Below are 23,820 nucleotides of genomic sequence, written 5' to 3'. Positions count from 1 at the left end.
TTCCATGGCCTCAGTCATGGGGACAAGAGGGAGGAGGACTCCTGCAGTGCAGTTTGAAGGTCGTCGGCAGCTACGGCTCTTTCCAATTCAGCTGCACTTTGCAGGTTCAGCTACTGGTAAATAGCACCACCGCGGTTCTTGGACACTTGATGGGCTCCCCTTGCTTCTGGGGTCCAGCACTCTGGTGAGGCGAGTCATGCTTGGGTCGTCCTGCTTCGGAGGGTCCTCTGGGTTTTCCTGCAGCTCTGGTCCGGCTTAAAGACGATGCACTCGATTCTGGTTTTCCCGACACATGGCACTCGGTTCCAGCAGCAGCAAAGAAGTACAGCCAGCAGGGAGAAGCTTTCCAGCAGAGTTCGTCTTGGGGTCAGTTGGTCCCACCAACACAAGTCATCCATTCCGGGCAGCTCCAGTCAATACGAAATTGGACCTTCAGCACTGCAGCAGAGCTTCACCAGGCAGTTCAACGGTCCAGGAGGGTGCAGCAAGCTTCTCTTACAGTTTCCTTCGTCAGATGGTCCAGTGGTCGACTCTGCCTTCTGTTCAAGAGACTCGCCTTTTATGCAGGTTTCTCCCATTCATGCACAGCCTAGCTGTCACTCACACAGCAGGTTGGCTGTCCTCCAAGGACAGACAGCCAATCAGCACTGGGTGCATTCAGGTAACCAAGGACAGGGAGTTTCTGGCACTTCCCTCGCTTCCTGCCCTGAAAGACATACTGGAGCCAGAGGCGGGTTTCAGCAATGAAGCCCGCCAAACACAAACAAAAGGGTTAAACCTGGTTTGCCATGCAGAGTAAAACCCAAGAAAGACCTCACAAGCAAGAAAAGGTGAAAAAAGACGAACGGGCCATTTTGACAAAATGGGCACCCATGGGTACAATACTGCTGCTGAGGATTCAGTCTGCAGTAAAAATGCACACAGATAGGAAGAAAAAAACACTGCCACCAGCCATTATTTGTAGTGAGGGACTAAGTAACACCCCAGTACATCCACACAAGATGGTGTGTACCGGATCTACATAAGAAAAACAGGTAAGTAAAGTCAATTTCACTTTACTACTCTTGGGAACAGTAGTTTACCCAAGAGAAGGTATTTAAACCGTATATGAAATCCAAAGGACTCCTCTGTGACACTGCACCGAAGCTGTTGTGTGTCACAATAAAAAGGTAGATGCATATCCAAATCAGATCAAAAATACTGGAGAGAGGGAGAAAAAGGTCTCACTCACTACAGGAAAAAAAAAAAGTGCTAAAGTCCAGCAAACGAGCTGGGGGTCTCCAAGGTTGAAGGGAATTAGCACAGAAATGAGAATTCTCCCTGCACTCAGTACTAGTAATCCCGGAAGAACACCACACCAAACGGCAAAAGACATGCCAGTCAAGGTGTCAACAGCCACTCCAGCACCTAAAGAAGCAGAAAGACTCGCAGATCACCCACGAATTTGGTATGCTGCTAGAAAACCAACGGTTTCAGCAGCTGGGAAGAAAGAAGAGATCAAACTAGGTCTCGAAAGTCACTTCCGCAATGCTCAGAGGAATACCTGACAAGTATTGACTCTTTAGCTCAGCAGAGACTGATCTATTTTGGCTCCTGGGGTACAAGCAGCTGCTAACGTTAAGTGGGTTCAGATCATCCAATGAGAGCTAGTCCAGCTGGTCAATGACACAGAGAATGGGTTCACCGCCATCAAAGTAGAGCTCCGGGCACTGAGACTCACAATGATGCAAAACAGCTGCATGCTGGATTTGCTAACAGCCATAGATGGAGGAGTGTAAAAAGTTGGGAAGCAGCTGCGGCACTATTATATCCCTAGAGGATGCAGAGAATAGATCACTATCCCACGTCATCGATGCGGTGCACAATCTAGGTGTTCAAATGAAGAAAGAAGGTGGAGTTCAGAACACGGATTGGCTATCGCTTGCCTTTGGGTGCCATCATGGCTAGGGGAAGCAGCAAAAATACTGGCAACGGTTATCATTTTCTTCTTGGTCCTCTTCTGCACATGCCAATTGGGTCTCCTATGTTGTATTGATATAGTTCCGAATAGTGCAAAGATGATGGTATCAATAGTGGGATCTTAAACACCTTGCCATACAATAAACAGCAAAACTCAAACTGATATTTCTGGGGTTGTATAGATGTCGGGTGGGGATGAGTTTGTTACTGTAGAAGTAACAAAAGGGAGGGGAATGTTGGGAAGGAACCAGGTTCCTCGCGCACCCCTAAGCGCGTTAGAATTAGGCAAGACCTCTTTAAGGCGCTATAATGGACGGGGGGGGAGTAGGGGCACTCGGAAGGCTCTCTCATACAGATCTAATCACATACAGAGACATGGGCAGGCACTGAAGAAGGCAGTTATCATTTAAATATAAAGCAGAATAACTATTAGCTGGATACATTTATATTGTCAAGATACTATGCAATGTAAAATCTTAATACGGTAGATGCAAGACTCCCCCCTCCATCCCAAGAATGTGGCTTGTGCTAAAAATTTACTACAGACTTCCGCAGTGTTCGTTAGCACTGGCAGAACATACAGTAAATCCCCAGCTGTCTGTCTGTCAAGAGTCCATGCAGGCTAAAAATTGAATTTACATGCTTGGTTCACAAAATGCAGAAATGGGACATATTAAGGGTTGGGAGTGGGGGTGCGGGGGGGGGGGGGGGGGAGACTACAGGGTCCAGATAAACTGGAGTAGAATTAGTGAAATATGGAGAGAATGACTGGAAAATGTTTTTATACATAAAATATCCATAGGTAGCAAAATGAAGAAAAGCATCAGCTACGGTGTATTCTTGCATAAGCTAGCAAAATGTAAAGCCACATGCTCTGACAATGAAGGAAGGCAGGCTTCGGAGCATCCCCTGTATGGAAGATGGATGGATTGGGATGCAGCCATAGCCCGTATCCAGAGACGCTACTACAGCAAGATTGAACTATATCAACTCCTGCCTGTGACCACTGTGGCAGGAGAAAGGAACGGATGAGGGACAGGAGAAGACCGTTCAGGCAGCAGAATCCTTTTCTATCATCCTAATTTTTATAAGATTAAACTTGTTATCCTTACAAGATATAGTTTTGGCCTCATTTCCCTAGAGGGGTGTTTTTTATTCTGATGTGAGAGTATTAGGGACACCCTTACAACACCTGCAATATTTTAACAAATATGCATGCTTTTCTCATAACTGTCACAAACACAACGCAGAATTAAAATGTCCTTACGATGGTAGCCTCAAATTGAAAAACGTGATGGTTAAAAAGAAGGGTGTACGAGTATCTATACCGAATTTAAAAAGGCGCTCAACCCAGAGAATGTTAACAGTTTCTATGAAATTCGGGTGCATTACATCCACGTCAGGGATAGTTACCTCATTACAAAAGTCTGCTGATGTTTACCCAGCAGGAAGCCTTCCAGATTGGGACCTCAGCAGTGTCCATATGGTCGAACTTATTACAGGAGAACCTTTTTAACAGGATTATAAACACGCTCCTTACTCTCCACTGTTAAGGTTCGTTCGGCATGCAGAACCTAATTTGTAGAGCACTAAAGAAGCACCAACATTCGTGCAACAGAAGCTCAGCCTGGGGAGAGCCGGCTGAAAAGTAGAATCAGCTTCTGCAAACGAAAACCAAGCATTGGCCATGCCAACGGTTTGGGCTTTTGTGCAGGCACGGGAAAAGCACTTGCTAGGTACTACCGTAGTGGTATTAACAGGTGCAAAACGGTGTGAGTACCTGGCATCTAATAGCAGTCTGTAGTGGCGAGTGACCAAGTGATGAGGTCAACGGCATTTAGTTGTTGGAATATTGACATGCTGAAGGTTTCAAGAATGGCGGTTGTAAACCTGGGGACTTGATGGGAGGAGACTTGCGTGAGTGTTGGTGCCAGTGGTCAGGAAGACCCCTCTTGGACTGGGGATGAGAGATGCTTTAACAGGTGATCAATGAAGGTGATCACATATTCACTCACCGGTCTCCGCAATCTTCCTGGTCGATGGGTCCACCACAGCCTAATGAGGGGGCTATAACAGTGCGTGGAAAATGCAGAATATTTATACGCCAACAAAACCTGCTGGCTTTGCCAACGCTTGTTTTTAATTGGACTTCAGTGAAATACATGCATGGCGCTTATAAAATCGAGTAGCTCTTATTTTAATGATCGTAGCACTTTCAGCCCCACCTAATAGCCCAAAATAATAAAGCACACCTGCTGAGAAGTGAAGCCACCATCTGATTCCGCGAAGTACAGGTATGCCATTTGGGGCAGGAGGAGTCTGTAAAGATATAGAATGCCTGCCGAAAGGGGCAGCTTCAGTCAAATAAGAGAAAAAGTACAAGACAGACTGACTGCCCCTCTCTAATGGTCCTGTGAAGACACAGGTTTAGATACAGAGAGGCTGCTCACTTATTATGTAGACATAGCACCTTGGGGGAAAGACTTATTTCAACTTAATGCAATGAAGCAAAATCATAGATCACTGTAATGTTAATTCATAAAAACATTATTAAAACACATTATTGGCTTCTACGTGAAACGGTCATACCTTTCATTCCACTCATACGTTTTACAAACACGGGGTTCTACAATTTGAATGTTCTTCTAGCATATTAATTATTAATGATATGCATGACATAGGAAAAAACATTTGGTTTTCCTTTTAGGTCGACATATGTTTCGGCCCTTGATGGAGTACCACCGTTGTCGGCGGTGGTCAATAAAGCAGATAGTGGGCCATCTTCAGGACATTCATTTTTTCTTAGAAGATTAATTTTGTTCCCCATTCACATAAAAATGCCAGATCTGTGATCTGCAACATTTAATAAGGACCAGTGAGCTGGGACTTCTGGATGTATGGTTTATTACCCAGTGTCCGGAACCGGAGGGCACCTCTGGGTAGGTGTCTTCAAACCCACTTTTATATTAGTGGCGATGCATGTGGACAGCTTCCATCGTTTGTGGCTTGATCCACCTCTGCTAACTGCCTTTTTGTAAATCTGTGCTCGTTTGAAGATTATTTGCTGCGCTCGAGCGGGCGGACGCTGTTTTCTTCAATGCGCGCTGCAGTCAAATAAGAAAGGAGACCTGCTGGGAGGCAATGCTACTGCCCCAGTATATGTATAGTAGCAATGGAGATATCTGAACCAACAGGATGGGCATCAGCTTCCTGCCTATTAACTGGACAGTGATGTGCCCGTTTTAGCCCCTCTTATAGATTGCACTACCTCCACTTGCAAAATGCGGGCTCACAGAGCTTGGCATTTCCAGCACTGTTGCTGCCGGGAACAGCAGGCATCCTACCTTGTGCTTTAAACTTTTAGGATGGTTACCATAAATAAAAACGAATGCAGTAGTGGCGTTGCCAATGCTTATTTATAACAGAACTTCAGTGAAGGCACACATAGTGCTTATAAGTCTAGTGGTTCAAGGCAGACCTCGTTTAGACACTGAGTGCCACGTTTGATGGCAAGGCATGATGAAAGCAAGCTCAAAGAGGTCCCATGAGGATGTGTTTTGGGTGGGAAGGGCCATAGGTATTAGCATGGGCAGTCAATGGCTGGGCAAATAAACAGTAAAACACCTACAAGCGTGGTGTCTCTGCTTATATGCCATTTCTATCTGTACTCTAATGCAATAGTTTTGTTTGATAGGTGGAGCAGCCAAAACTAAAAAAAGGAACATGCTAAGCATGTACAGGACGTCTTTTAGAAGCTGACTTTTAAGCTGTATTTGTCAACGAAACGTGTGTTTCATTTAGAGGCTTACCAGAAAAATACACAACTTTCTATTTTTAGCTAACACAGATATCTAAACTGTCTATCTCAGAAATGGAAATTCCACTGGCAGACACATCAGAGCTTGGCTTTGCATATCCTTGCACTAGCAATTCCTGTTTATAGTGGGTGGGTTTTAAATTTTAGTGGTCTTTTTCCCCAGTGACATCGATTCACCAAAACGTCAGGAGGTAGAGTAATTGACGGATTATGATATTACGGCAAGTGACATCCCCCGACTTTTCTACACGGATGACATCACATTATACGATAGCGCGCTTAATAACGCCCTTAATACCCAGAGGTTTCTAAGCGCGGACCCAGGGATCAAACCTGTGTTGCTCTGCGTTGTCTTGCTTCCAAGGCAAGGACGTTGCCCCTGAGCTATCCTCCCGAGACAAATATAAAGTGTTTTGTAGAAGTGACATAAAATAAATTAAAAAATCAATTAGCACATTTAGTGCAAGGGATCATTTTAAAGAGAGTAGCGGCATCACATTCAATGCAAATCAACAGACATGGATAATGTTACAGAGAGTAGCGTCAATCTGCCATTACAAAAACACCAGCCACAAGTTTGTTAAAGTCAATTCCAACAGTGAAATTCAAGGTCATCAAACAATGAATCTATGCATAATAGGCAGTCCTTTAAATGGAGAAAAAAAAGGAAGTGCAGGTACTCACCAGGACTTCACCCACTCAAGCTTCCATCTTCATTGTGGGGTTAGTGGCTGTGGGGATAGTGGCTGCAGCGCTACATAGCGCCTCTAGCAGCGTTTTTGACCTGTGCTTTTCCTTTCCCTTCTTTGCATTCTTGGCTTTTTATCTATCCGCTCAATTGTTGAACAGTCTTTTGGCCTTTCAACTCCAACAGCCTGGTCCGCCTTAGCCTTGGAAGAGCCGTTTCTTCTCGTACCCAGCCACGCTCAAAGTTTGACTGCGTGCATCACCTTTTATTTTCACAGGGAGTCTTAATAAGTGGCAGGTGCACATCATCAGAACTACGTGCCTGACTCCGCTTGGCATCATTACAGGGACAAGGCCAATGCAATTTAGGGAAGGTAATCCTTCTGACCCCATTCCTCATGTTCCTTGGTGCAGTACTTCCATCAAGACAAAGTAGGGAGTAATTATGGGAGTTGTAGTTTCCCAAAAATAAACAGAGATCGGGGGTTAGGTGGGCTGTGGAAAAAGGGGGATACCATGAGCCCCTTCCAAAAGTGATGGCTTTTCCCTGGCGACCCAAGTAGGGGATCCCTGTGGACTGGGTTGTGAAACACCCTCTGGTTTTTCACACAACCCACATACTGGTGTCAATATGTCTGGGTGGAATGAATGAGTTCTGCCGCAAGTGGTCCTGAATGGAGAGTGAGTGAGTGAGTGAGTGAGTGAGTGAGTGAGTTTAACTTGTCCCCCGACACTTGGAACTGTTCACTGGACCCCAGAGACCCCTACCTAAAATTTCTTTCCAGCTTCACATACTGTGTAGAACGTTTGCTGAACCTTTAGGCACAAGGCCCCAGACAACTTAGAGGTGAACTTCTGATGGTTGATTCTCTGTGGACTGGAAGTGCTAATAGTTACCTGTACCTTTCATTTCAGGGGTTCAATATGTATTTTGCCCCCATACCAGTAATATATGTATCTAATTTGTAGTATTAAGTGATAATGTTACCAGTTTGTAGTCATTTTTCACTGTGCGATTTGGCCATAATTAAAGTAGTATTTTATACATCATTGTCTAAGTGTACTCTTTGACTGCTGCACTGTGTGAACTCATTGTGGACCCCTTAACAGCACACCACCTCCTGAGACTTAGCCTAGACCACTCGCCTTGCTACCTTGAACTGGTTTGGCTACATCTCCCCAGAATTGTCCCCGTCACAATACAGGTTGTCCTTCTAAACATCTGTCCACCAGGCCAGAGTATAGAAAATCATTCCCAACAAGCACCCCAATTATTGTAGACCGAAGATGTATACAAATATATCATTTTTTTATTTGGCCTTTGAATACACTCAAAGCAATAAAAACCTCGGGTATGCATTGTCGCACAACTACTACTATACAGTAGCCTCGGCAGCTAAAGGCCCCCAGGCAAAGGGCAGCTCCCAAAGACGTAGCACCAGATGTCTGCGGGTGTCGGCAGGAAGCAAGCAGCAGTCAACCAGCAGCGACAAAGTAGGTGTGGAAACAGGGGGCACAGGAATCACTGCCCCCACTAAACTGATCCACCTCTCTTCTACCATATTCTCCCACCACCCATTAGCTTGAAGCCTGCATTATGTAACAATCCCTTTGGCAACTGTTAACCACACATATACCCACTAAGCTGTCAACTATATTGTCTAGCAATCTCTTACATCCAGAGGGACTGTACCCCAACTATGCAAGCCACCGGCGAAAACATTTAGCATCAGCATGCATCCCATCTAGACAGAATTGTGAATATTAGTTTGCTTCACATCAAGATAGGATTTTGAAGATTAACCAGTGCCACATTTAGAAAGAACTGTAGATATAAGCCAGTGCCACACTTAGAAAGAATTGTGAATATTAGCCTGCGTCACATCTAGACAGGATTATGAATATTAGCATGCGTCACATCTAGATAGAACTATGAAGATTAGCACGACTCGCATCTAGATAGTGATGCCATTAACCAACCCTACTAAAAATCTCATCCTTTTCATACACCTCTCACACTCAATCTAAACTTAACCATCCCTTCAGGCACAACAAACTGCACACACTTCAATTCATCGCAACAACAAAACAAACCACACATCGTCTCGCACAACAACATATGACGGCAACCAACCAAAAAGCACACTTAAGCTCAGCGAACAGTGTTAACCAAACTGATGCTGCCAACAGCATATCATAGCTCTCCTGGTCTTATCCAACTCAGTCCTGCTAACCCAGACCACCCTCTTACCCTTTCAGATCCGCCAGAGCACCAAGGGACCACTCCAGTGGTGATAAATATCCTTTAACATAACCAAGCTATAGAGCAGGACACTTTCCGGCACATCGCTCTCAGTGCCGGCTGTTCGACGCGCCACCTTGGCCACAGATCCCTTTTAGGCACACCCTGTTTGCGGGCTATGCCCAATGACATTAAATGATATGCCAATGAGCACGCACTTTGGTAAAGCAATGCATGAGATCCTTTCACACAAACTTCCAGTTTGTTGTCATGCATTGTGTTAATGAAGTCTGAATATCTATATTAAATGGGACTTTCTTTTTTGTGTATCAAACTTGCAGATATCATACCTGTAAAGTAGCGGTAGAGAACTGAAGCTGTGTGCTTGTTTTCAGTTGAAAACAAGCCATCACAACTCAAATTACTTATAGGCACTGCTAATAACAAAGAACCCTCTTAAAAAAGCAATTTCCCAGGCTCTCCGAATCAATTCCTGCTCCATCAAAGTACACCAATGTTAACAGGTGAAGCCCACTTAGCGAGACAGTGTTTAGTGCTTAGTGTGCTGAGAGCACAGTAGATGCATGTTTGTCTCTTCTTTTGTTCTGCAGGGTGGTTCCTGAAGGAGACATTAGGGGCAGTGCGGGTGGTGGAGGGAGATGGCTTTGCTTTCCCCAGCAAAGGCTAGTCCTTTAAATTGCATTAAAGTGAAATGAAAAGCTTTAATTTTCAGCTCTCAATATAGTTCAGTACTGGTATGGCATTTCAGGTGCTAAGAAGTGCAGGTACTCAAATGCTCCAAAATAAGAATTGCAGGCACTGAGTGCCGGGTAGCACCGACCCATTTAAAGCACTGATAATAAATAGGTAGAACACAAAGCAATAAACAAACCGAAAGAGATATGAATAGGGAGCCAATTTGATGCGTGAAGGGATTACACAACGTAACATTAAATGATTTGTAATGTACCCTTTCTATGCGCATGTAAGGACAGGCATTCCACCTATCCCCTTTTTACTCTGTGGGTTTCAGCCCACCATAAAATATAGAATATTGAAGAATATCGAAGGTTGACCTACACATCGGGCTCCTGTGTCTTATTGCATACCGTTAGGAAAGATTTCCATTTATGTGTAATTTTCCCTCCAGTTGCGAAACTCCACCCCCCCCCCGCCCCAACTTTCTGTTGTCCGACCATCCTTGCCTGACATTTACCAGTGGAGCCCAGCCTTCTGCTGTACTGGCGTTTCCCTCACTTTCTTATGGGGAAACTGACATGCCCTTAAAGACAGTCAGTACTGAGAGACTTTGTTTCCCTTAGTCTTTCACTTTGTTGCTAGTTTTTAGCAACATGTTACCATTGCACAAAGTACCCTACAGTACAGTGCACTGGTGTCTTCCTTTCATTTTTAAGGGCCTAGACACCCTCAAAGGATTTTTTGGTAGAAGTACAAATGTGCCTTGGACAGAGCTGGTGGCAGCCATTATTTTTCAAATATGTTTAACCTTTTCGTGTGGTCCATACAGCATTTGGCCCACGGCAGTGGCTTGGCCCCAAAATGGCCATTCCACAAGGTCCTTCGTTTTGTCCTTTGGCCATCTTGTCCCTTTGCCTTCCCCAGGTTGAGCAGACCCGGGAAAGCCCTTATTTGGTCATGCAGATCCCAGCGCAAACCAGAGCTTTTGCACGCTTCTGCATGCCTTGTGTGTGTGCATCCAGGATGTGGGCTGGACGGCATCAGGTAATAAATCGTGGCGAAAATGCTGTGGTTTGACCCAGTAAAGGTGTACCCCATTATACCATTTAAGAGGAGCGGGGGACACCCCCGCAGCCCCTGCTCCCCTTAAATGGTATAATGGGTACAGGGGTTGTGGGGGTGTCCCTTGCATCCTTTACATGATTATGGTGGCAAAACCATGGATTTTTCCCGCAATATTTTGTATACATGGCCATTTTTGCAGCGATTTTAAACTCAGAGTACAAGGCACTCTCCAGCAGAGTTTTGTACACCTAGCATTCCTAGGAGAGTACGCCTGGACCCGAGAATATGCAGTCGCTGTGTCGCCCAGCTGTGGTGACGAACTTTATGGGTGCCTTGCTGCTGTGTCCCAGTGTCCTCAGACCAGCTGCAGTGGAACTGGCCTGATCCCTTCATCAGGAGCGGAGAAATCGATACTGTTCCACCATGGAATCATCCCTGGAACGCAGCACCTAAAGCTGCAGAACCGCAGGAATCGAACCCACAACCGAAGTAGACTCGACTGCCGAAGATTGGTCTGGAGTGCGTCGAGGGACGACGAATACTTGCAACCCTTACTGGTGGCCCCTGGAGCATTCATCAATTTTTACACACGAGTGTCCCCCCTAAGGCCACTCTCCTATCAAGGTAGCCAGTGCTACTGAACTTCGCTACTCTTGGAGAGATCGCCCTCGAAAGGTGGGAACTTAATTCTTGCCTCACCCGCCTTCCTGAGCTGCTACAGCCCTTGCAAGAGACCCCATTTTTCCACTGTGCGCCTCGTTACTGAGAGAGACGGCATTGCCTGCCGAGACCGTGTCGCCGGCCTCCAACTTCACGGCCGTTGTCGGAAGCCCAGGATATGGCTGAGGTGTGCAGTGCCTGCAACGGCTGTATTTCCCCCGCACCCTCGGGAACCGTGCCTAGACTACACACGGCACCGGGCGCTCTAACAAGACACCTGCGGTGTGTCCGCAGGCCTGGCTGGTGCTGCGTGTTCGTCCAGATCATCTTGCCTGATGGTGCGTACACGCAGCAACAGGAGAACCTGCCCTATGCTGGAATCTGATCTTGTCGGCACGTGCCCAACATTCTGTGCTCTGTAATTCGTGCATCGCCACAGAGGAAATCATTTTCAGTTTGGACACAATGTGTGTTTTCCACATTTTGTTGCATCGCCACAGAGGAAATTCGAACGTTTAAACTAGTAGCAGATCAGAAATGAGAGAGCACGTGATCAGGAAGGCCCTGGTCATAAACAGTGCTGTCTGCAGAAACACTCATGTGTGGCACACGACATCAACAAAGGACAGCTTCTAGGTGACCTTTTGCCTCAATTTTCTACAGTAAAACCTTGCCATCATGTCAGACAGTGAGGGTGTGAGCAGCTCACAAAGCCCACCAGCAAATTCTTCCCCTCGCAAGTCGCAACCCAGTGTCCAGAGAGGACATGAGTCCCTACAACCATTTGACATCTCAGATACGAGCAGTCTGGCACCAAGGTGGAGTAGGTGGCTCAAGGAGTTCAATACATTGATGAAAAGGGCGTCAGGGAAGAATGCTGCCTCAGAGGCATACTTCTGCACTCGTTAGGCCCCATTGTGAGAGACATTGTATTTGAAATGCCGGAAAACTCGACTGACATTTTCCAAGGTATTACTGACTCTCAGAATTATTATTTTACCCCGCTAAAGAATGTAGATTACGCACGCCACATTTTCCACACAAGACAAAGGGGAAAGCATGGAGAACTTTGTCATGAGATTGCGTAAAATGGATATTGCGACTTTGACCACTATTCAACAGAGGAAGCCCTGAAGTCAAGCTACTGCAGGCTGCGAACGGCCCGATTTTAGAAAGAAATTACTACAAAAGAGCAGGACCCTTGAAGAAATCCTACAACTCGCCAGAGCAGACACTGTGCTGTGCCTGCAGACTTTAAGCAACATTAAAATCACACAAACTGCCTCAACAGCATCCCTATGTCCTGTGCGTACGTCAGAACACAGTCAAGAACAGAGGAAATGTTATAGGTGTGGCTACAACTTCCCGCACATCGACCCATGCCTGGCTGTAGGCCACACCAGCGACAAATGCGGAGGTGAGAACCATTTTCAATCGGTGTGCAAAAACAACAGGTTCTTCCAGAAAGCTGAGAACCAAAGAGACAGCAGAAAAAATCACTGCCCGAGGCGGGAAAGCCCTTGCTGAAGAACGTGGCGGTCTCCAGCATCCAACAGACACAGTTCGCACAGCACAGCAGAAGTAGGGAATCGTCCCACAGGGACAGACAACATGAAGACAGACGAGAAGATGCAGGGCAGTCACAGCACAAAAGTGATCACATAGGAGAGGGACACGGCAGAAGATAAGATACTTTGAGGCCTCGCCAAGGAGGCGCAGTGAGTCAGATTCATCATCGAGTGGTGACAGGAAAAGAGGCTATGTATATGCCATAGGAAATGCCACAGCAACACAAAGGGGAACATTACGAGTCTGGCGGTAACCGTGCCGGTACTACCAGTAGGTTGCAGCCGGACCCGTAAATATTTACTGGTGCCGGACTTGCCGGGAAACACTGTTATTACAACCCTGGCGTTCCGGACTGTCAGGCACCAGTAAATTGTAAGTCCCCATTCCGTGGGAATGGGGACCACGGAAGCACCGGCACCATTATTAACGGTGCCGGTGCTTCTGTGACGGTCTGCCTACCGTGGCCACTGTGTCTGGCGGGGTCTGCCCTGTCGGGCACAGCGGCTCCGGCAGGCAGACTCGTATAAAGCCGGTCCGGAAACAGCTTACCGGCACCGTCGTTTGCGGACCGGCACACATGAATGAGCCCCAATATTGCCTGACTCTGCTATTACAGATCAATGGACCCAGTCGAGAATTTCTCATAGATATCGGAGACACAGCAGTCAACGTAATCAATGAAGAGACCTACAAGTCCCTCAACATCAAGAAAGAATTTATAAAAAAAACAACAACAAAAAAAAAAACACAAAAAAAGGCAGACACTTACATATCTGCATGTACATACAAGGACAAGCGCATGAGGGTCACGATATGCGTAGTCAAAGGTGAAGTCCCATGAGGAAGCATCCTTAGCTTCCGATCAGCTACGCAGATGGGCCTGGTGCACGTGATGTAGCAGATTATGTCGGCCTCCACGACCAGCCCAAAGGAGATGATGACAAAAATGTTCCCGTCTCGCCGTTGTATGGGGACGTGCAAGCACTATCATTTGTTCCTATATGGTCGACCATTCATCATAACAGATCACCATGCCCTCACGACTATATACGGCAAGCCAACAGCCAAGATGCCACCTCACATCGCTAGATGGGGGCTCCGTTTGAGAGAATATTCTTTAACCATCATACAACGACCAGGAAAATACAAGAATCCCACTGATTTTCTATATACAGATATCCCTTACCCATCAAAAATAAGACAATCCATCAAAGCAAGCCAAAATTTTAATTACATTGTGAGTAATGCACGGCCCAAGTCAGTCCCACTACCGCAAATATTGGAAGGCACGAAGCAAGACCGTTTGCTCATGACAGTAAGAGACTAACATCCGGCAAGTGGCATCAGAGAAATAACCATGAGAAGATCAAGCCGCAGCCGAGGAGAAGCAACTGCAGACATTCCGCCTCATAAAGGCACACTCTCTGTCAGTCTAGCCGGAAGGATTACTATTAAAAAAAACAGAATCATTATCCCTGTAAGTCTAGAGGATCAAGTAATCAACATGGCACACACAGGACACTGCGGCATTGTATCCACAAAGCAGCAACTCAGGACAGGCATGGTTCCCACAGATGGATACCAAAGTTGAACAGACGCTGGGAAAATGCATATCATGCAAGGCAGTCGCGCCACGCACTTTCCCCGAACCACTCAAAATGATAACGATGCCCCAGCAAGTGTGGGACGCATGTTTGGTCCACTCTCCAATGGTAAATATGTGCTAGTAATCATGGACGAGATGTCCAGGTTTCCAGAGATACATCTGATCCACTGTACGAGCGCTCAGTCGGTCATCCCAGCATTGGACAAAACCTTTGCCGACTACGGAATACCCACCAATGTAAAGTTTGGACCCCCATTCAGCAGGCATGATTTTGCAGTGTTTGCAGAACATCTAGGATTTCTGCACCGCAAAATCACACTGCTCTGGCCTCAAGCCAACGGAACAATACAGAGGTTTATGGACAATCTAAAACGTGCTCTCCAAATCTGCTTGATCATTAAGGGATCGTTCATGCAGGCCATCTGTACATTACTTTGGGACTACAGGCACCCCCGCGTAGCTACACGGCAGTATGCCCATCAGCAGTAATGATCGGTCAAGTGGTGAGAACAACTCTCCCACATAATCTCAACAGCGAGGCATTTGAAAACAGGGAAGCCAAGGCCAGATCAAAGGATCGGGAAAGCAAACGCGAAATGAAAGAATATGCTGATCACAGAAGGAAGGCAAGGACCAGTGACTTTCAAATAAGATATCAAGTAATAGTATTTATATTTATTTTATTTGTAAAGCGCTCCTGGCCCTGGGGCATGTCTTACAGATATAAGTAGCAATACAGGGCAAAACAGGCTATGTTTGGGTCCAACCCCTGAAGCCAACATTTGTTTTTACTTTCAAATAGTTTGAAGGAGGGTTCAGCTCTGAGGGAAGGAAGTAGAGTGTTCCATAGCTTGGCCGCTAGGACAGGGAAACTAGATCCTCCAGCTTTTTTGGAGCCATCTATAAATGGATCGGTTGTGCGCTAAGGGGTCTTGGAGATGTGTGGGCAGAGAGCCAGTTGGTAAAATATGCTGGGGCAAGGTTCACCCGGACTTTGTGCGTCAGTGCTAAGGTTTTAAGGGAGATTCTGTGCTCAATGGGTAGCCACTGAAGGTTTTGTCTTGTGTCAGAAATGTGAAGTTTCCTTGGGATGTTGAGGGCAGCCCTAATGGCATTATTCTGGGTTACTTGGAGCTTGTTGATATTTCTTTGACTGGTCCCTAGTGAGAGGGCATTACAATAGTCAAATTTGGCCATGACTAGGGTTCTAGTAACGGTAATACTGTTAGTTGCTGTGAGAAAGAGCCTGCATGCAGTAATTAGTTTGCATGTGCACGCTGACGCTGCAACCACAGCGTTAGTTTGTCTGGTGAGTGTAGCATCCAGGTAAATACCTAGGGTTTTAGTATTATTGGATACATTAATAGTGTTACCATCGATAATGAAGGATTTGAACGCAGAGTCCAGTTTATTAAGTCTAATGTGAGAACTGAGGATTAGTAGCTCAGTTTTCTCATCATTTAGACAGAGTCCATGATGCGCCATGCAGGCTTGGATAGTAGACTTCATTCAGGGCTTTTGTGTCAGTTGTGTGGTGCCAGTGATAGGGATGAGTATCTGGGTGTCATCTGCGTAGTTTGTGTACGTAACACCCAGATAATCAAGAATTTCTAAGAGAGGCTTCGTGAACACATTATAGAGAGTAGGGGAGGCACAGGACCCTTGCGGTACCCCACAGAGGACTGGTGAGGGTTCAGCAGAGGCAGATGGTGAGAAAACCCTCATGGTTCTATTTGGAAGGAATAATTTGATCCAAGATGTAGCTTCATTTGAGAAGTGGGCAGCTATTTTTAGGTGGTGGCAGAAGGTTTGGTGGTTGACCAAGTCAACAGCTGCCGATAGATCAAGCAGAAGTAGGAGTGCCTTGTCTTTTATATTTTGGATTTCTGTTATAAGGTCGATCAAGGCTGTTTCTGTACCGCGTCTGGGGCGGAAGCCTGATTGCCTAAGGCCCAGGAGATTGTTAGATTCTAGGTAATTCTGTATTTGCAGATAGGCAGCACGGTCCAAAATCTTTTTGTAGAAAGGGTACCGTTGTAATCGGTCTATAGTTGGATGGTTTACAAGGGTCAAGAGTGGTTTTTTTTTTTAGAGGGATGACCCAAGCATCTTTAAGTTTGTCCGGCACAATTCCTGTTTTGAAGGAGGCATTAATGATAGTGCTAATGAAAGGAGCAAGGTCATGAGCGGCCGCTTGAATGATTGGGGCAGTTTAGATTCTGGGTCAGCGAGTAAGCTACATTTTTTAAGAGTTGATTTTAGTTTGTAGCATAAATATTTTATCAAAGAGTGCCTTTTGAATGTTGGTGCACCAAGAGGAGTCTGTGATGCATTGGTCAATGGGGGCAACAGGAGATGCAAGCTCTTTGAGGATCTTGAACAGTTCTTTTGTATTAGATTCAGCTTGTATGATTCGTTTATTTAAAATGTCTTTTTTTGCTAAAAAAAGATCGCTTCTTTGTAGTTAGAGAAAGCTGTGGTCAGGAAGCTTTTGTTGACTTCCGAAGGGCAGTTTTTCCAGTGTGCCTCAGCATTTCTCTTGGCTTTGCGCAGATCTCGTAGGTGCGGTGTAAACCAGGAGTTAAGGTGAGATCGAGGTTTGGGCTTACGCAGTTTTAAAAAAGAGCTATAGTGTTTAGTGCTTTTAGAATGGCGTGATTTTAGGGGTCTACGTGGGAGGCTAATGTGTTATTAAGGAGGGGGAAGAATAAGCGGGAGGAGTTTTCTGTTGTAATGTCTTTCTTATTACAGGTATGGATAGCCGGGGCAATATTCTGTTTAGGGTTGTGTGGTATAGCTTTAATGGAGAAGGTTATTTTGTGGTGATCAGACCAGATACATGGAGTGATGGACGTTGAATGTGGAGATCGGTCCAGGTGGCCGGTAAATGAGATGCACTGTGGCAGTATGGTTGGGTAGCAGAGGCAGTTTGATAGACATTGATTCGGCAGATGGGATCTGGAGGTTGGAGCTCTGATATCAATAGAGTTCTTGAAGATAAAATGCAATACCGCCTTTTATTCGCTTGGTTAGTGTTTCTATCGCATCTAATGATGGCATTGTTGTCTGGCTTCCCCAAATTGGATTATTATATTGTGTCACTTAAGTTTCAACTGATTAATTTTAAAAAAAATGTGATGTGTGAATACATACATTTTTATTATGTATTTATGTTTTGTTTTAAAGGTTGTAATCGTAGGGCCTATGGCCTACGCAATAAATTATGGAATTTTTAATATAACAGAAATACTCTTCTCTGTGTGTACTGTTCTTTGAGGTAATCCAATAACCTATGGAATAGGGCCAAGTTGTAGCAAAAACTGGGTCTTTGAACTATTTGGTTAATGGTTCATCTGGGAGATTCCCCTTTGTGTGATTGTTGTCTGGTATGACAAGGGACAAAGATGGGCCGGCTGCTGCATGTAGCCATGTTTCTGTGACGGCAAGGAGGTCAAGGTCTTCAGTAGTGATGAAGTCTGCAATATCCAGTGCATGGGCTGGGAGGGATCTTGCATTAATAAGGGCTGCTTTGATTGTGGTAACTTTAGTACTAGTTTCATAGGTAGTTGGATGGTTCGTGCTCATATTATCAGTGACAGAGGCAGTGCCTGCGTCATTGGTAGCGTTTGTTAATTTAGAACGGGACAGGGAGAGTTTACTGTTAGCGAGTGGATATGGGCCAGGAGTTTTTCAAACACAAGACTCAAGGAAACACCCGCGTTTAAACCAGAACCCATGACTGTGACCCACATCCATGGAACCATGGTAACCGCTGGCAGTCCCACTGGCACTCTTGCAAGAAACAAATCATTCTTCTGATCATTTGAAGGAGATCGGACTCATGAGAGAGAAGAGTCCACCAACTGCGAGGACTCATCAGATGCAGACTCTGAGTTTATGGACGGTGATGTGGACACAGATGACAATGAGAGTGGTAGCAACAACAGAATCACTCCCACCCTGCGAAGTCCATCCAGAAGGGTGATTTGCAAACAGTCACGATGGATTGAAGAAATAGGTTAGCATCTCAAGTTGTTTGTTAAACAAGGGGGAGATGTAATGTCCCCTTTCTATGCCCATGTAAGGGCAGGCATTCCACCCGTCCTCTTTTTACTCTTGATGTGGGTTGCAGCCAGTGTTGCCAACTTGGCGACTTTCTCGCTATATTTAGCGAGAAATCACAGGCCCCTTGTGACTTTGTCCAGAAAAGGCGGCCATCGAGAAATCTAGCAACTTTTCTCTATTGGTTTGGGGACTTCCGTCATTTATGCAAGTTTCCAAACCAATAGAAAAAAGCAGGATTTCAGGGGTGAAAAGTGCTTTCCAGCAGTGTGCTTTCCACATATCAGGCTTGCAACAGAAAGGGCTGCCGACCTTGGCACTCCTATATGTGTATTTTATTTGTATAGCGCACCAGGCTCAAGGGCATCAGGGCGCATATCTTGGAACAATAACATTAGTACAACATTGGTACAGACAGTAACAAAAATCGTACTGGGTAGTGTACTCCAAGGTATACATGTAGATTACAGTGAGGAAGAGAAGCGTGATGGCAAGAAAGGCACTATATACACAATACATAGTATACTCGATATACAATATAAAATCCTAACAAATATCACGGTAAACACTATATATATACACACACACACACTCACTCACTAGCATTATAAGCAATATATAATGTACAACATTATCTACAGTTAGCATAAAGAATGTAATTACAAGGGAAGGTAGCGAGCTGTAGTTCTGAGGTGGAAGTGGTGAGGAGTTTAGTCTTGAACGGTGGGTAACCAGAGTTTGGTTTTTTGTTTGAATAAGGACAGAGAGGATTCGGATCTGATGGTTAATGGAAGCAAGTTCCTTAATTTGTAGGCAAGGACTGGGAAGCTTGCACCACCTGCTTTCTGCAGTTTGTATTTAGGTATGGGCAAGCAGTGTACTTGGGCTGATCTGAGTAGCCAGGTAAGCAAGTAATGAGAGAAACGGGAGGCTAGGTAGATGGGGGCCTGATATAATCCAATAGCCAATGGAACGGCACAGGGTCTTTTCACATGCCTCCAGCTTTTGTTAAAATATATTCTGTACCACAAAATATGCCTCGCAGGGGAAACCAAGGAAGTGGATTTCCAAAGTCTCTGGTCCAAAGTGTTGAGATCACCGACATCAAGCAAAGCCAGGCAATTTTCTTTCTCCCGAGTTTCGGTTTGTTCGAGGCAGGGAACATGCAAAATGCAAACGATCTGTGTGGTGCTGAAAACAAAAACACCACACAAACAGGCAATTGATTCCAAGCCCTTTTATCTAATGCATTTGTATGCATACGTATATAATGAGTTTAAATCTGTGCATTCACGTATTTATTACAAGGGTGGGCGCAAGCCCCCATCCCATTTCTTACAACAGTTTTCCACTCCCCCCCCCGAATAATGGGCAAAGTCGATGTCAATGCAGTAGTTGAACATATATGCATAAAGATGTAAGCGAATTCAATTTGCTCAAAGTCGAAACTGAGTGATGTAGTGGCTGCCTCTTAGGGTTGTGGCGAAATGTACAATTAGGCAGCTAGCAGGCTGAAAAAATGATTGAGAGGCTATAACAACTGTGCACTCTGCAATCACCCATCATGCACATGGCCAATTATGTAAATTAAGCTATAACGTCATTTAGCTACTTCTAGGACAGCCAATAGCTACTTTCCTTACTGAGGAGTTGGCAGTACTGGTTGCAGCCCACCATACACATTAGTTCAGAGTTGAAGAATAAAGAAAGTTGACCTACACGTCGGGCTCCTGTGTCTTATTGCATACGCGTTTTATTTCACATGTTTAATTACATCCGCTCCTGCGGATTCAATATGATTGACAGTGCAATTAGAAAAGGCAAAAGCTGACCTGGCGTGCATGAACTGAACGGGATACCAAAACACAGTGCTCATAATGACCAGACGATTTGCGGGCATGGGCTGCTGAAGAGCACCACATGTATGTAACATAAAAACAATACGGCCACTGGTCTGTTTAAAGACAAGCTTCAATCAGACAAACATTCTCTAAAAGGGATAATGCGCTTTTTATACAATGTGGATTACCTGTAAAGTGGGTAGCGTCAAAGTCTACGGCAGCGGTGGAAGTAACCACCCGGTCCAACAGTTCCTCCATAAGTGCCAGGAATCGGAGTGAAGAATCACGTGACCAACATGTGATCGCGAAAATCATTTAAACCGTTCCAACAGTGAGGCAAAAGCGTAAGCACCACGTTGTAAAGCCAAAAAAGCGTCGCCAGAGAATCGGGGAAAATATTGGTCTAGTAGCAGAGTCTTTTTAATGGGGAAACAGAAGTCTGCAGTAACGTTGAGGGGCCAGGGCTGTTTGACAGAAAAAATAGCACATATGTCCCTTTATGCACGCACAGCAAAATCGTGCCCAGAACAAAATAAGTTCAGCCCACCAGGGACAAGGATCATGACACATTCCCGGAAGAGATCTCCTGAGTCCTGTCCAGTCCTGTGCTCGACAGCAGTCCGTCTTCTTTGGTAGCGACTAGTTCCCATCCGAGAAACAGACCATAGCAACGGCCCGCCCACTCTTCTTCACGTGACCTCTGATGTCATCGGTGTGATTTCCGGAGCTATGTAGCGGTTCCGAACTCCGTCTCGGAGCAATTTCAGTGAGCGCGGCTGACCGGTATTCCGGAAGGCTGTGGCTACCGGTGCAAGTGCCACCGGACTCTGCCTGCCTTTGGCTTGAAGTGGTTGGGCATTTACTTTGGGATAGCGGGAACGTTAATACGAGACCCTGGAGCATCCGACTTAGCCTTGTCTGAGCGGCAAGACTGCAGGCTGCCTGCAAATACAATTTACATTTTCTTCGGGATACTGTGAACGTTCCTGCAAGACACCAGATTTCATAAGGGAGCGGGAAATTACATTTACTTTAAAAATCATGTTCAACTATTCGCCATGAAAGGTATGGAGGTCTAAGAACGGAGGGGGGCATTGTTGATTTGGAATGGAGGGATACGGCACATGATGGGGGCATGTTAGAGAATGATGGAGGATCTGGGTCAGGGCTGGAGCACTCTGGTGGGAAGGAAGGGAGCAGCTGGGTGTGAATGGAGGGTTGGGGTATGTATGTCTGGAGAGAAGGATGTTGGTTTATTGGAGGGGTGGGAGTATGTGTATGTCGAAGGGATGGAGTAATCGGGTGTGGGTATAGAGAGAGGGCGGATGGCGCCATCTGAGTGTGAGGCTGGAGGTAGTGGTGAAGCATATGGGTGTGGCTCTGAGGGGTGGAGCATCTTGGTGTAGGTATGGAGGGACAGATGTTGGTGTCTTTGTGTGGGTTCAGATGGAGGGATGGTGGCATGTGGGTCAGGCCGGAGGTGGCATTTGAATCTGGAACATGTGTTTGGAAGGAGAAATAGGGCATTTGAGTGTGAATTGGGACATGTAGGGCTGGGTATCTGCTTATGAGTGGGGGCATGAAGGACCACTAAAAGCGGAGCAGCAGGAGGGAGAGGCTTGGACCCATCCATCTCGATTGCATCCCAGACGCACACACCCACATTCTGGGGCACCTCTTGCAGAGTGGTCCGGTGCGCATGGTAAACCAGGGAGCGGAGATTCCCTTCCACCGGAGAGGGGTCCGTGACCCAGCAGATGGACAGGGGAGCTTGGCAGATGGACAGGGGCGCTTGGCAGGGTTGGGTTAATCTGCTGGGGATGTCCCCAACCACGCACCGGAAAGGGAGCCCTGCGTGGCCCCCTCTCCTCACTGACCCCGCCTCTGCGCTGGCCAGGGGCGCACACTCGTCTCTCTGACCTGCAAGTGGGTGGTTATTGGGGGCACACCCCAGTCAGTAGGGAAGCCCCGAGTAGGGGCAGCAGGGGAAACCTGACTGCTCTCGAGGGGCACCTCCCCAGGCAGACGGGGGAGCGGCACGCCAGGCATGAGCCATTGTGCAGCAGGCTTACTCGACGGACGGGCACCAAGGTTCCAGCCGCCCACATCAGTGGGCGAGCGATGGGCAGGCCCGCTGGCGCAGCGGGTGACCTTCCCTCTTGCCCAGGTAACTGGAGCTGAGCCCTATGCGTCTGGGCTGGGGTTTGAAGACACCAGCAGTCCCACCCAACCCCCTGTCTGTGCTGTTTCTGACCCGCCTCGCTGTCTGTCTCCCAGCCCCCCCCCAAAAGGGAAGCAGAAGGGGTTGGGGAAGGATGAGTGGATCGGGCCAGGTGGGTAGGTGGCGGAGCGGCCTACCTCCATCCCCCTGGGGAGCGCTGTGCTGCTGCAGGCCGCGGTCAGGCTTCCCAGGCTGATAGCCTGGATTTTTTTTTTTTAAAACCACTATGGTCTCGGCCGAGCTTGACAGGGCGCTGGGCTGTCCCGCCACAGGCGGTGCTGCCTCCCCCGGCCTCTCCTGCCCCGGCAGGGTCAGGCCGACATCTGGAACAAAACAAAAGTTGCCTGTGACTCTTGGCGGTGGATCACTCGGCTCGTGCGTCGATCAAGAACGCAGCTAGCTGCGAGAATTAGTGTGAATTGCAGGACACATTGATCAACACTATGAACGCGCCATGCTGCTCCGGGTTTCTCCTGGAGCTACGCCTGTCTGAGGGTCGCTTGTACATCAATCGCCCCAGGGTTCCCTCCCAGTGGCGTGGCTGGGGCTGTTGCAGGGACCCCGTTCCCTTTGTCCCCCTAAGGTCAGACCCCGATCAGCACCGTCGCTGGATCCCTGGACCTGGCGCGCAAGCTCATTGCCGACGTGTCCTGGCCTCCCCAGTTTCCCCGCCTCATGCTAGTTTTGGGAGGGCCGGTTGGCCGGCACGCCCCGGATGTGGTGGTGGCGGCAGCAGCAGGCCTTAAAAAAGCCTGGCGCACCTTCACCCTACCCCGGGGGCACCTGTCTGTGGCGTCCTGCGGCTGCAGGCGCAGGATGGCCATGGAGCGCAGAACTCGTGACCATGTGGGCTTCGGTCGCAGATTGGGACAGTGCACACTCGCCTGTGCCAGAGGCACAGGGCTGGGGCAACTCCCCCGTACGGGCCCGAGGCCAGCTGCCCCGAGCTTTGTGCTCCCCTGACTACGGCCTCAGATCAGATGTGGTGACCCGCTGAATTTAAGCATATTACTAAGCAGAGGAAAATAAACTAACCAGGATTCCCTCAGTAACGGCCAGTGAAGAGGGAAGAGCCCAGCGCCGAATCACCATTCAGCGGCAGGTGTGGGAAATGTGGCGTAGAGAATACGTTCTCCCCAGCATTGCTCGGGGGGGCTCAAGTCCTTTTGATCGAGTCTCACACCGCGGACAGTGTTAGGCCGGTAGCGGCCTCTTGCACACCGGGATCATGTCTTCTTGGAGTCAGGTTGCTTTGGAATGCAGCCCAAAGCGTCTGGTAAACTCTTTTAAGGCTTAATACGGGTGCGAGACTGATGGCCCACAAGTACCATAAGGGCAATTTGAAAAGAACTTTGAAGAGAGAGTTCAAGAGGGCCTGAAACCAGTGAGGTA

The 23,820-nt window shown here is 47.0% G+C and overlaps 1 protein-coding gene and 1 non-coding gene across 4 annotated transcripts in view; one reads left to right on the top strand and one right to left on the bottom strand.

The window, feature by feature from the left end:
- Positions 1-20,890, bottom strand: part of LOC138580891 (uncharacterized) — a 414,120-nt gene extending 393,230 nt beyond the window's left edge. For all 3 annotated transcript variants that reach the window (XM_069651786.1, XM_069651787.1, XM_069651785.1), the window contains exon 1: positions 20,396-20,890. The gene's annotated coding sequence lies outside the window, so the exon portion shown is untranslated. The remainder of the gene's footprint in view (positions 1-20,395) is intronic.
- Positions 20,891-22,776: 1,886 nt separating this feature from the next.
- On the top strand, positions 22,777-22,927 carry LOC138581499 (5.8S ribosomal RNA). Its single transcript, XR_011304586.1, has one exon. It is a non-coding gene; the product is annotated as a 5.8S ribosomal RNA (ribosomal RNA).
- The last annotated feature ends 893 nt before the right edge of the window (positions 22,928-23,820 follow it).

This window comes from Ambystoma mexicanum, chromosome 3p (genome assembly GCF_040938575.1).
Source record: "Ambystoma mexicanum isolate Mex_15411 chromosome 3p, UKY_AmexF1_1, whole genome shotgun sequence".
Taxonomy (NCBI): Eukaryota; Metazoa; Chordata; class Amphibia; order Caudata; family Ambystomatidae; genus Ambystoma; species Ambystoma mexicanum.
Note: the sequence above shows the minus strand (reverse complement) of the source record. Positions and strands in the feature narration are given on the sequence as shown.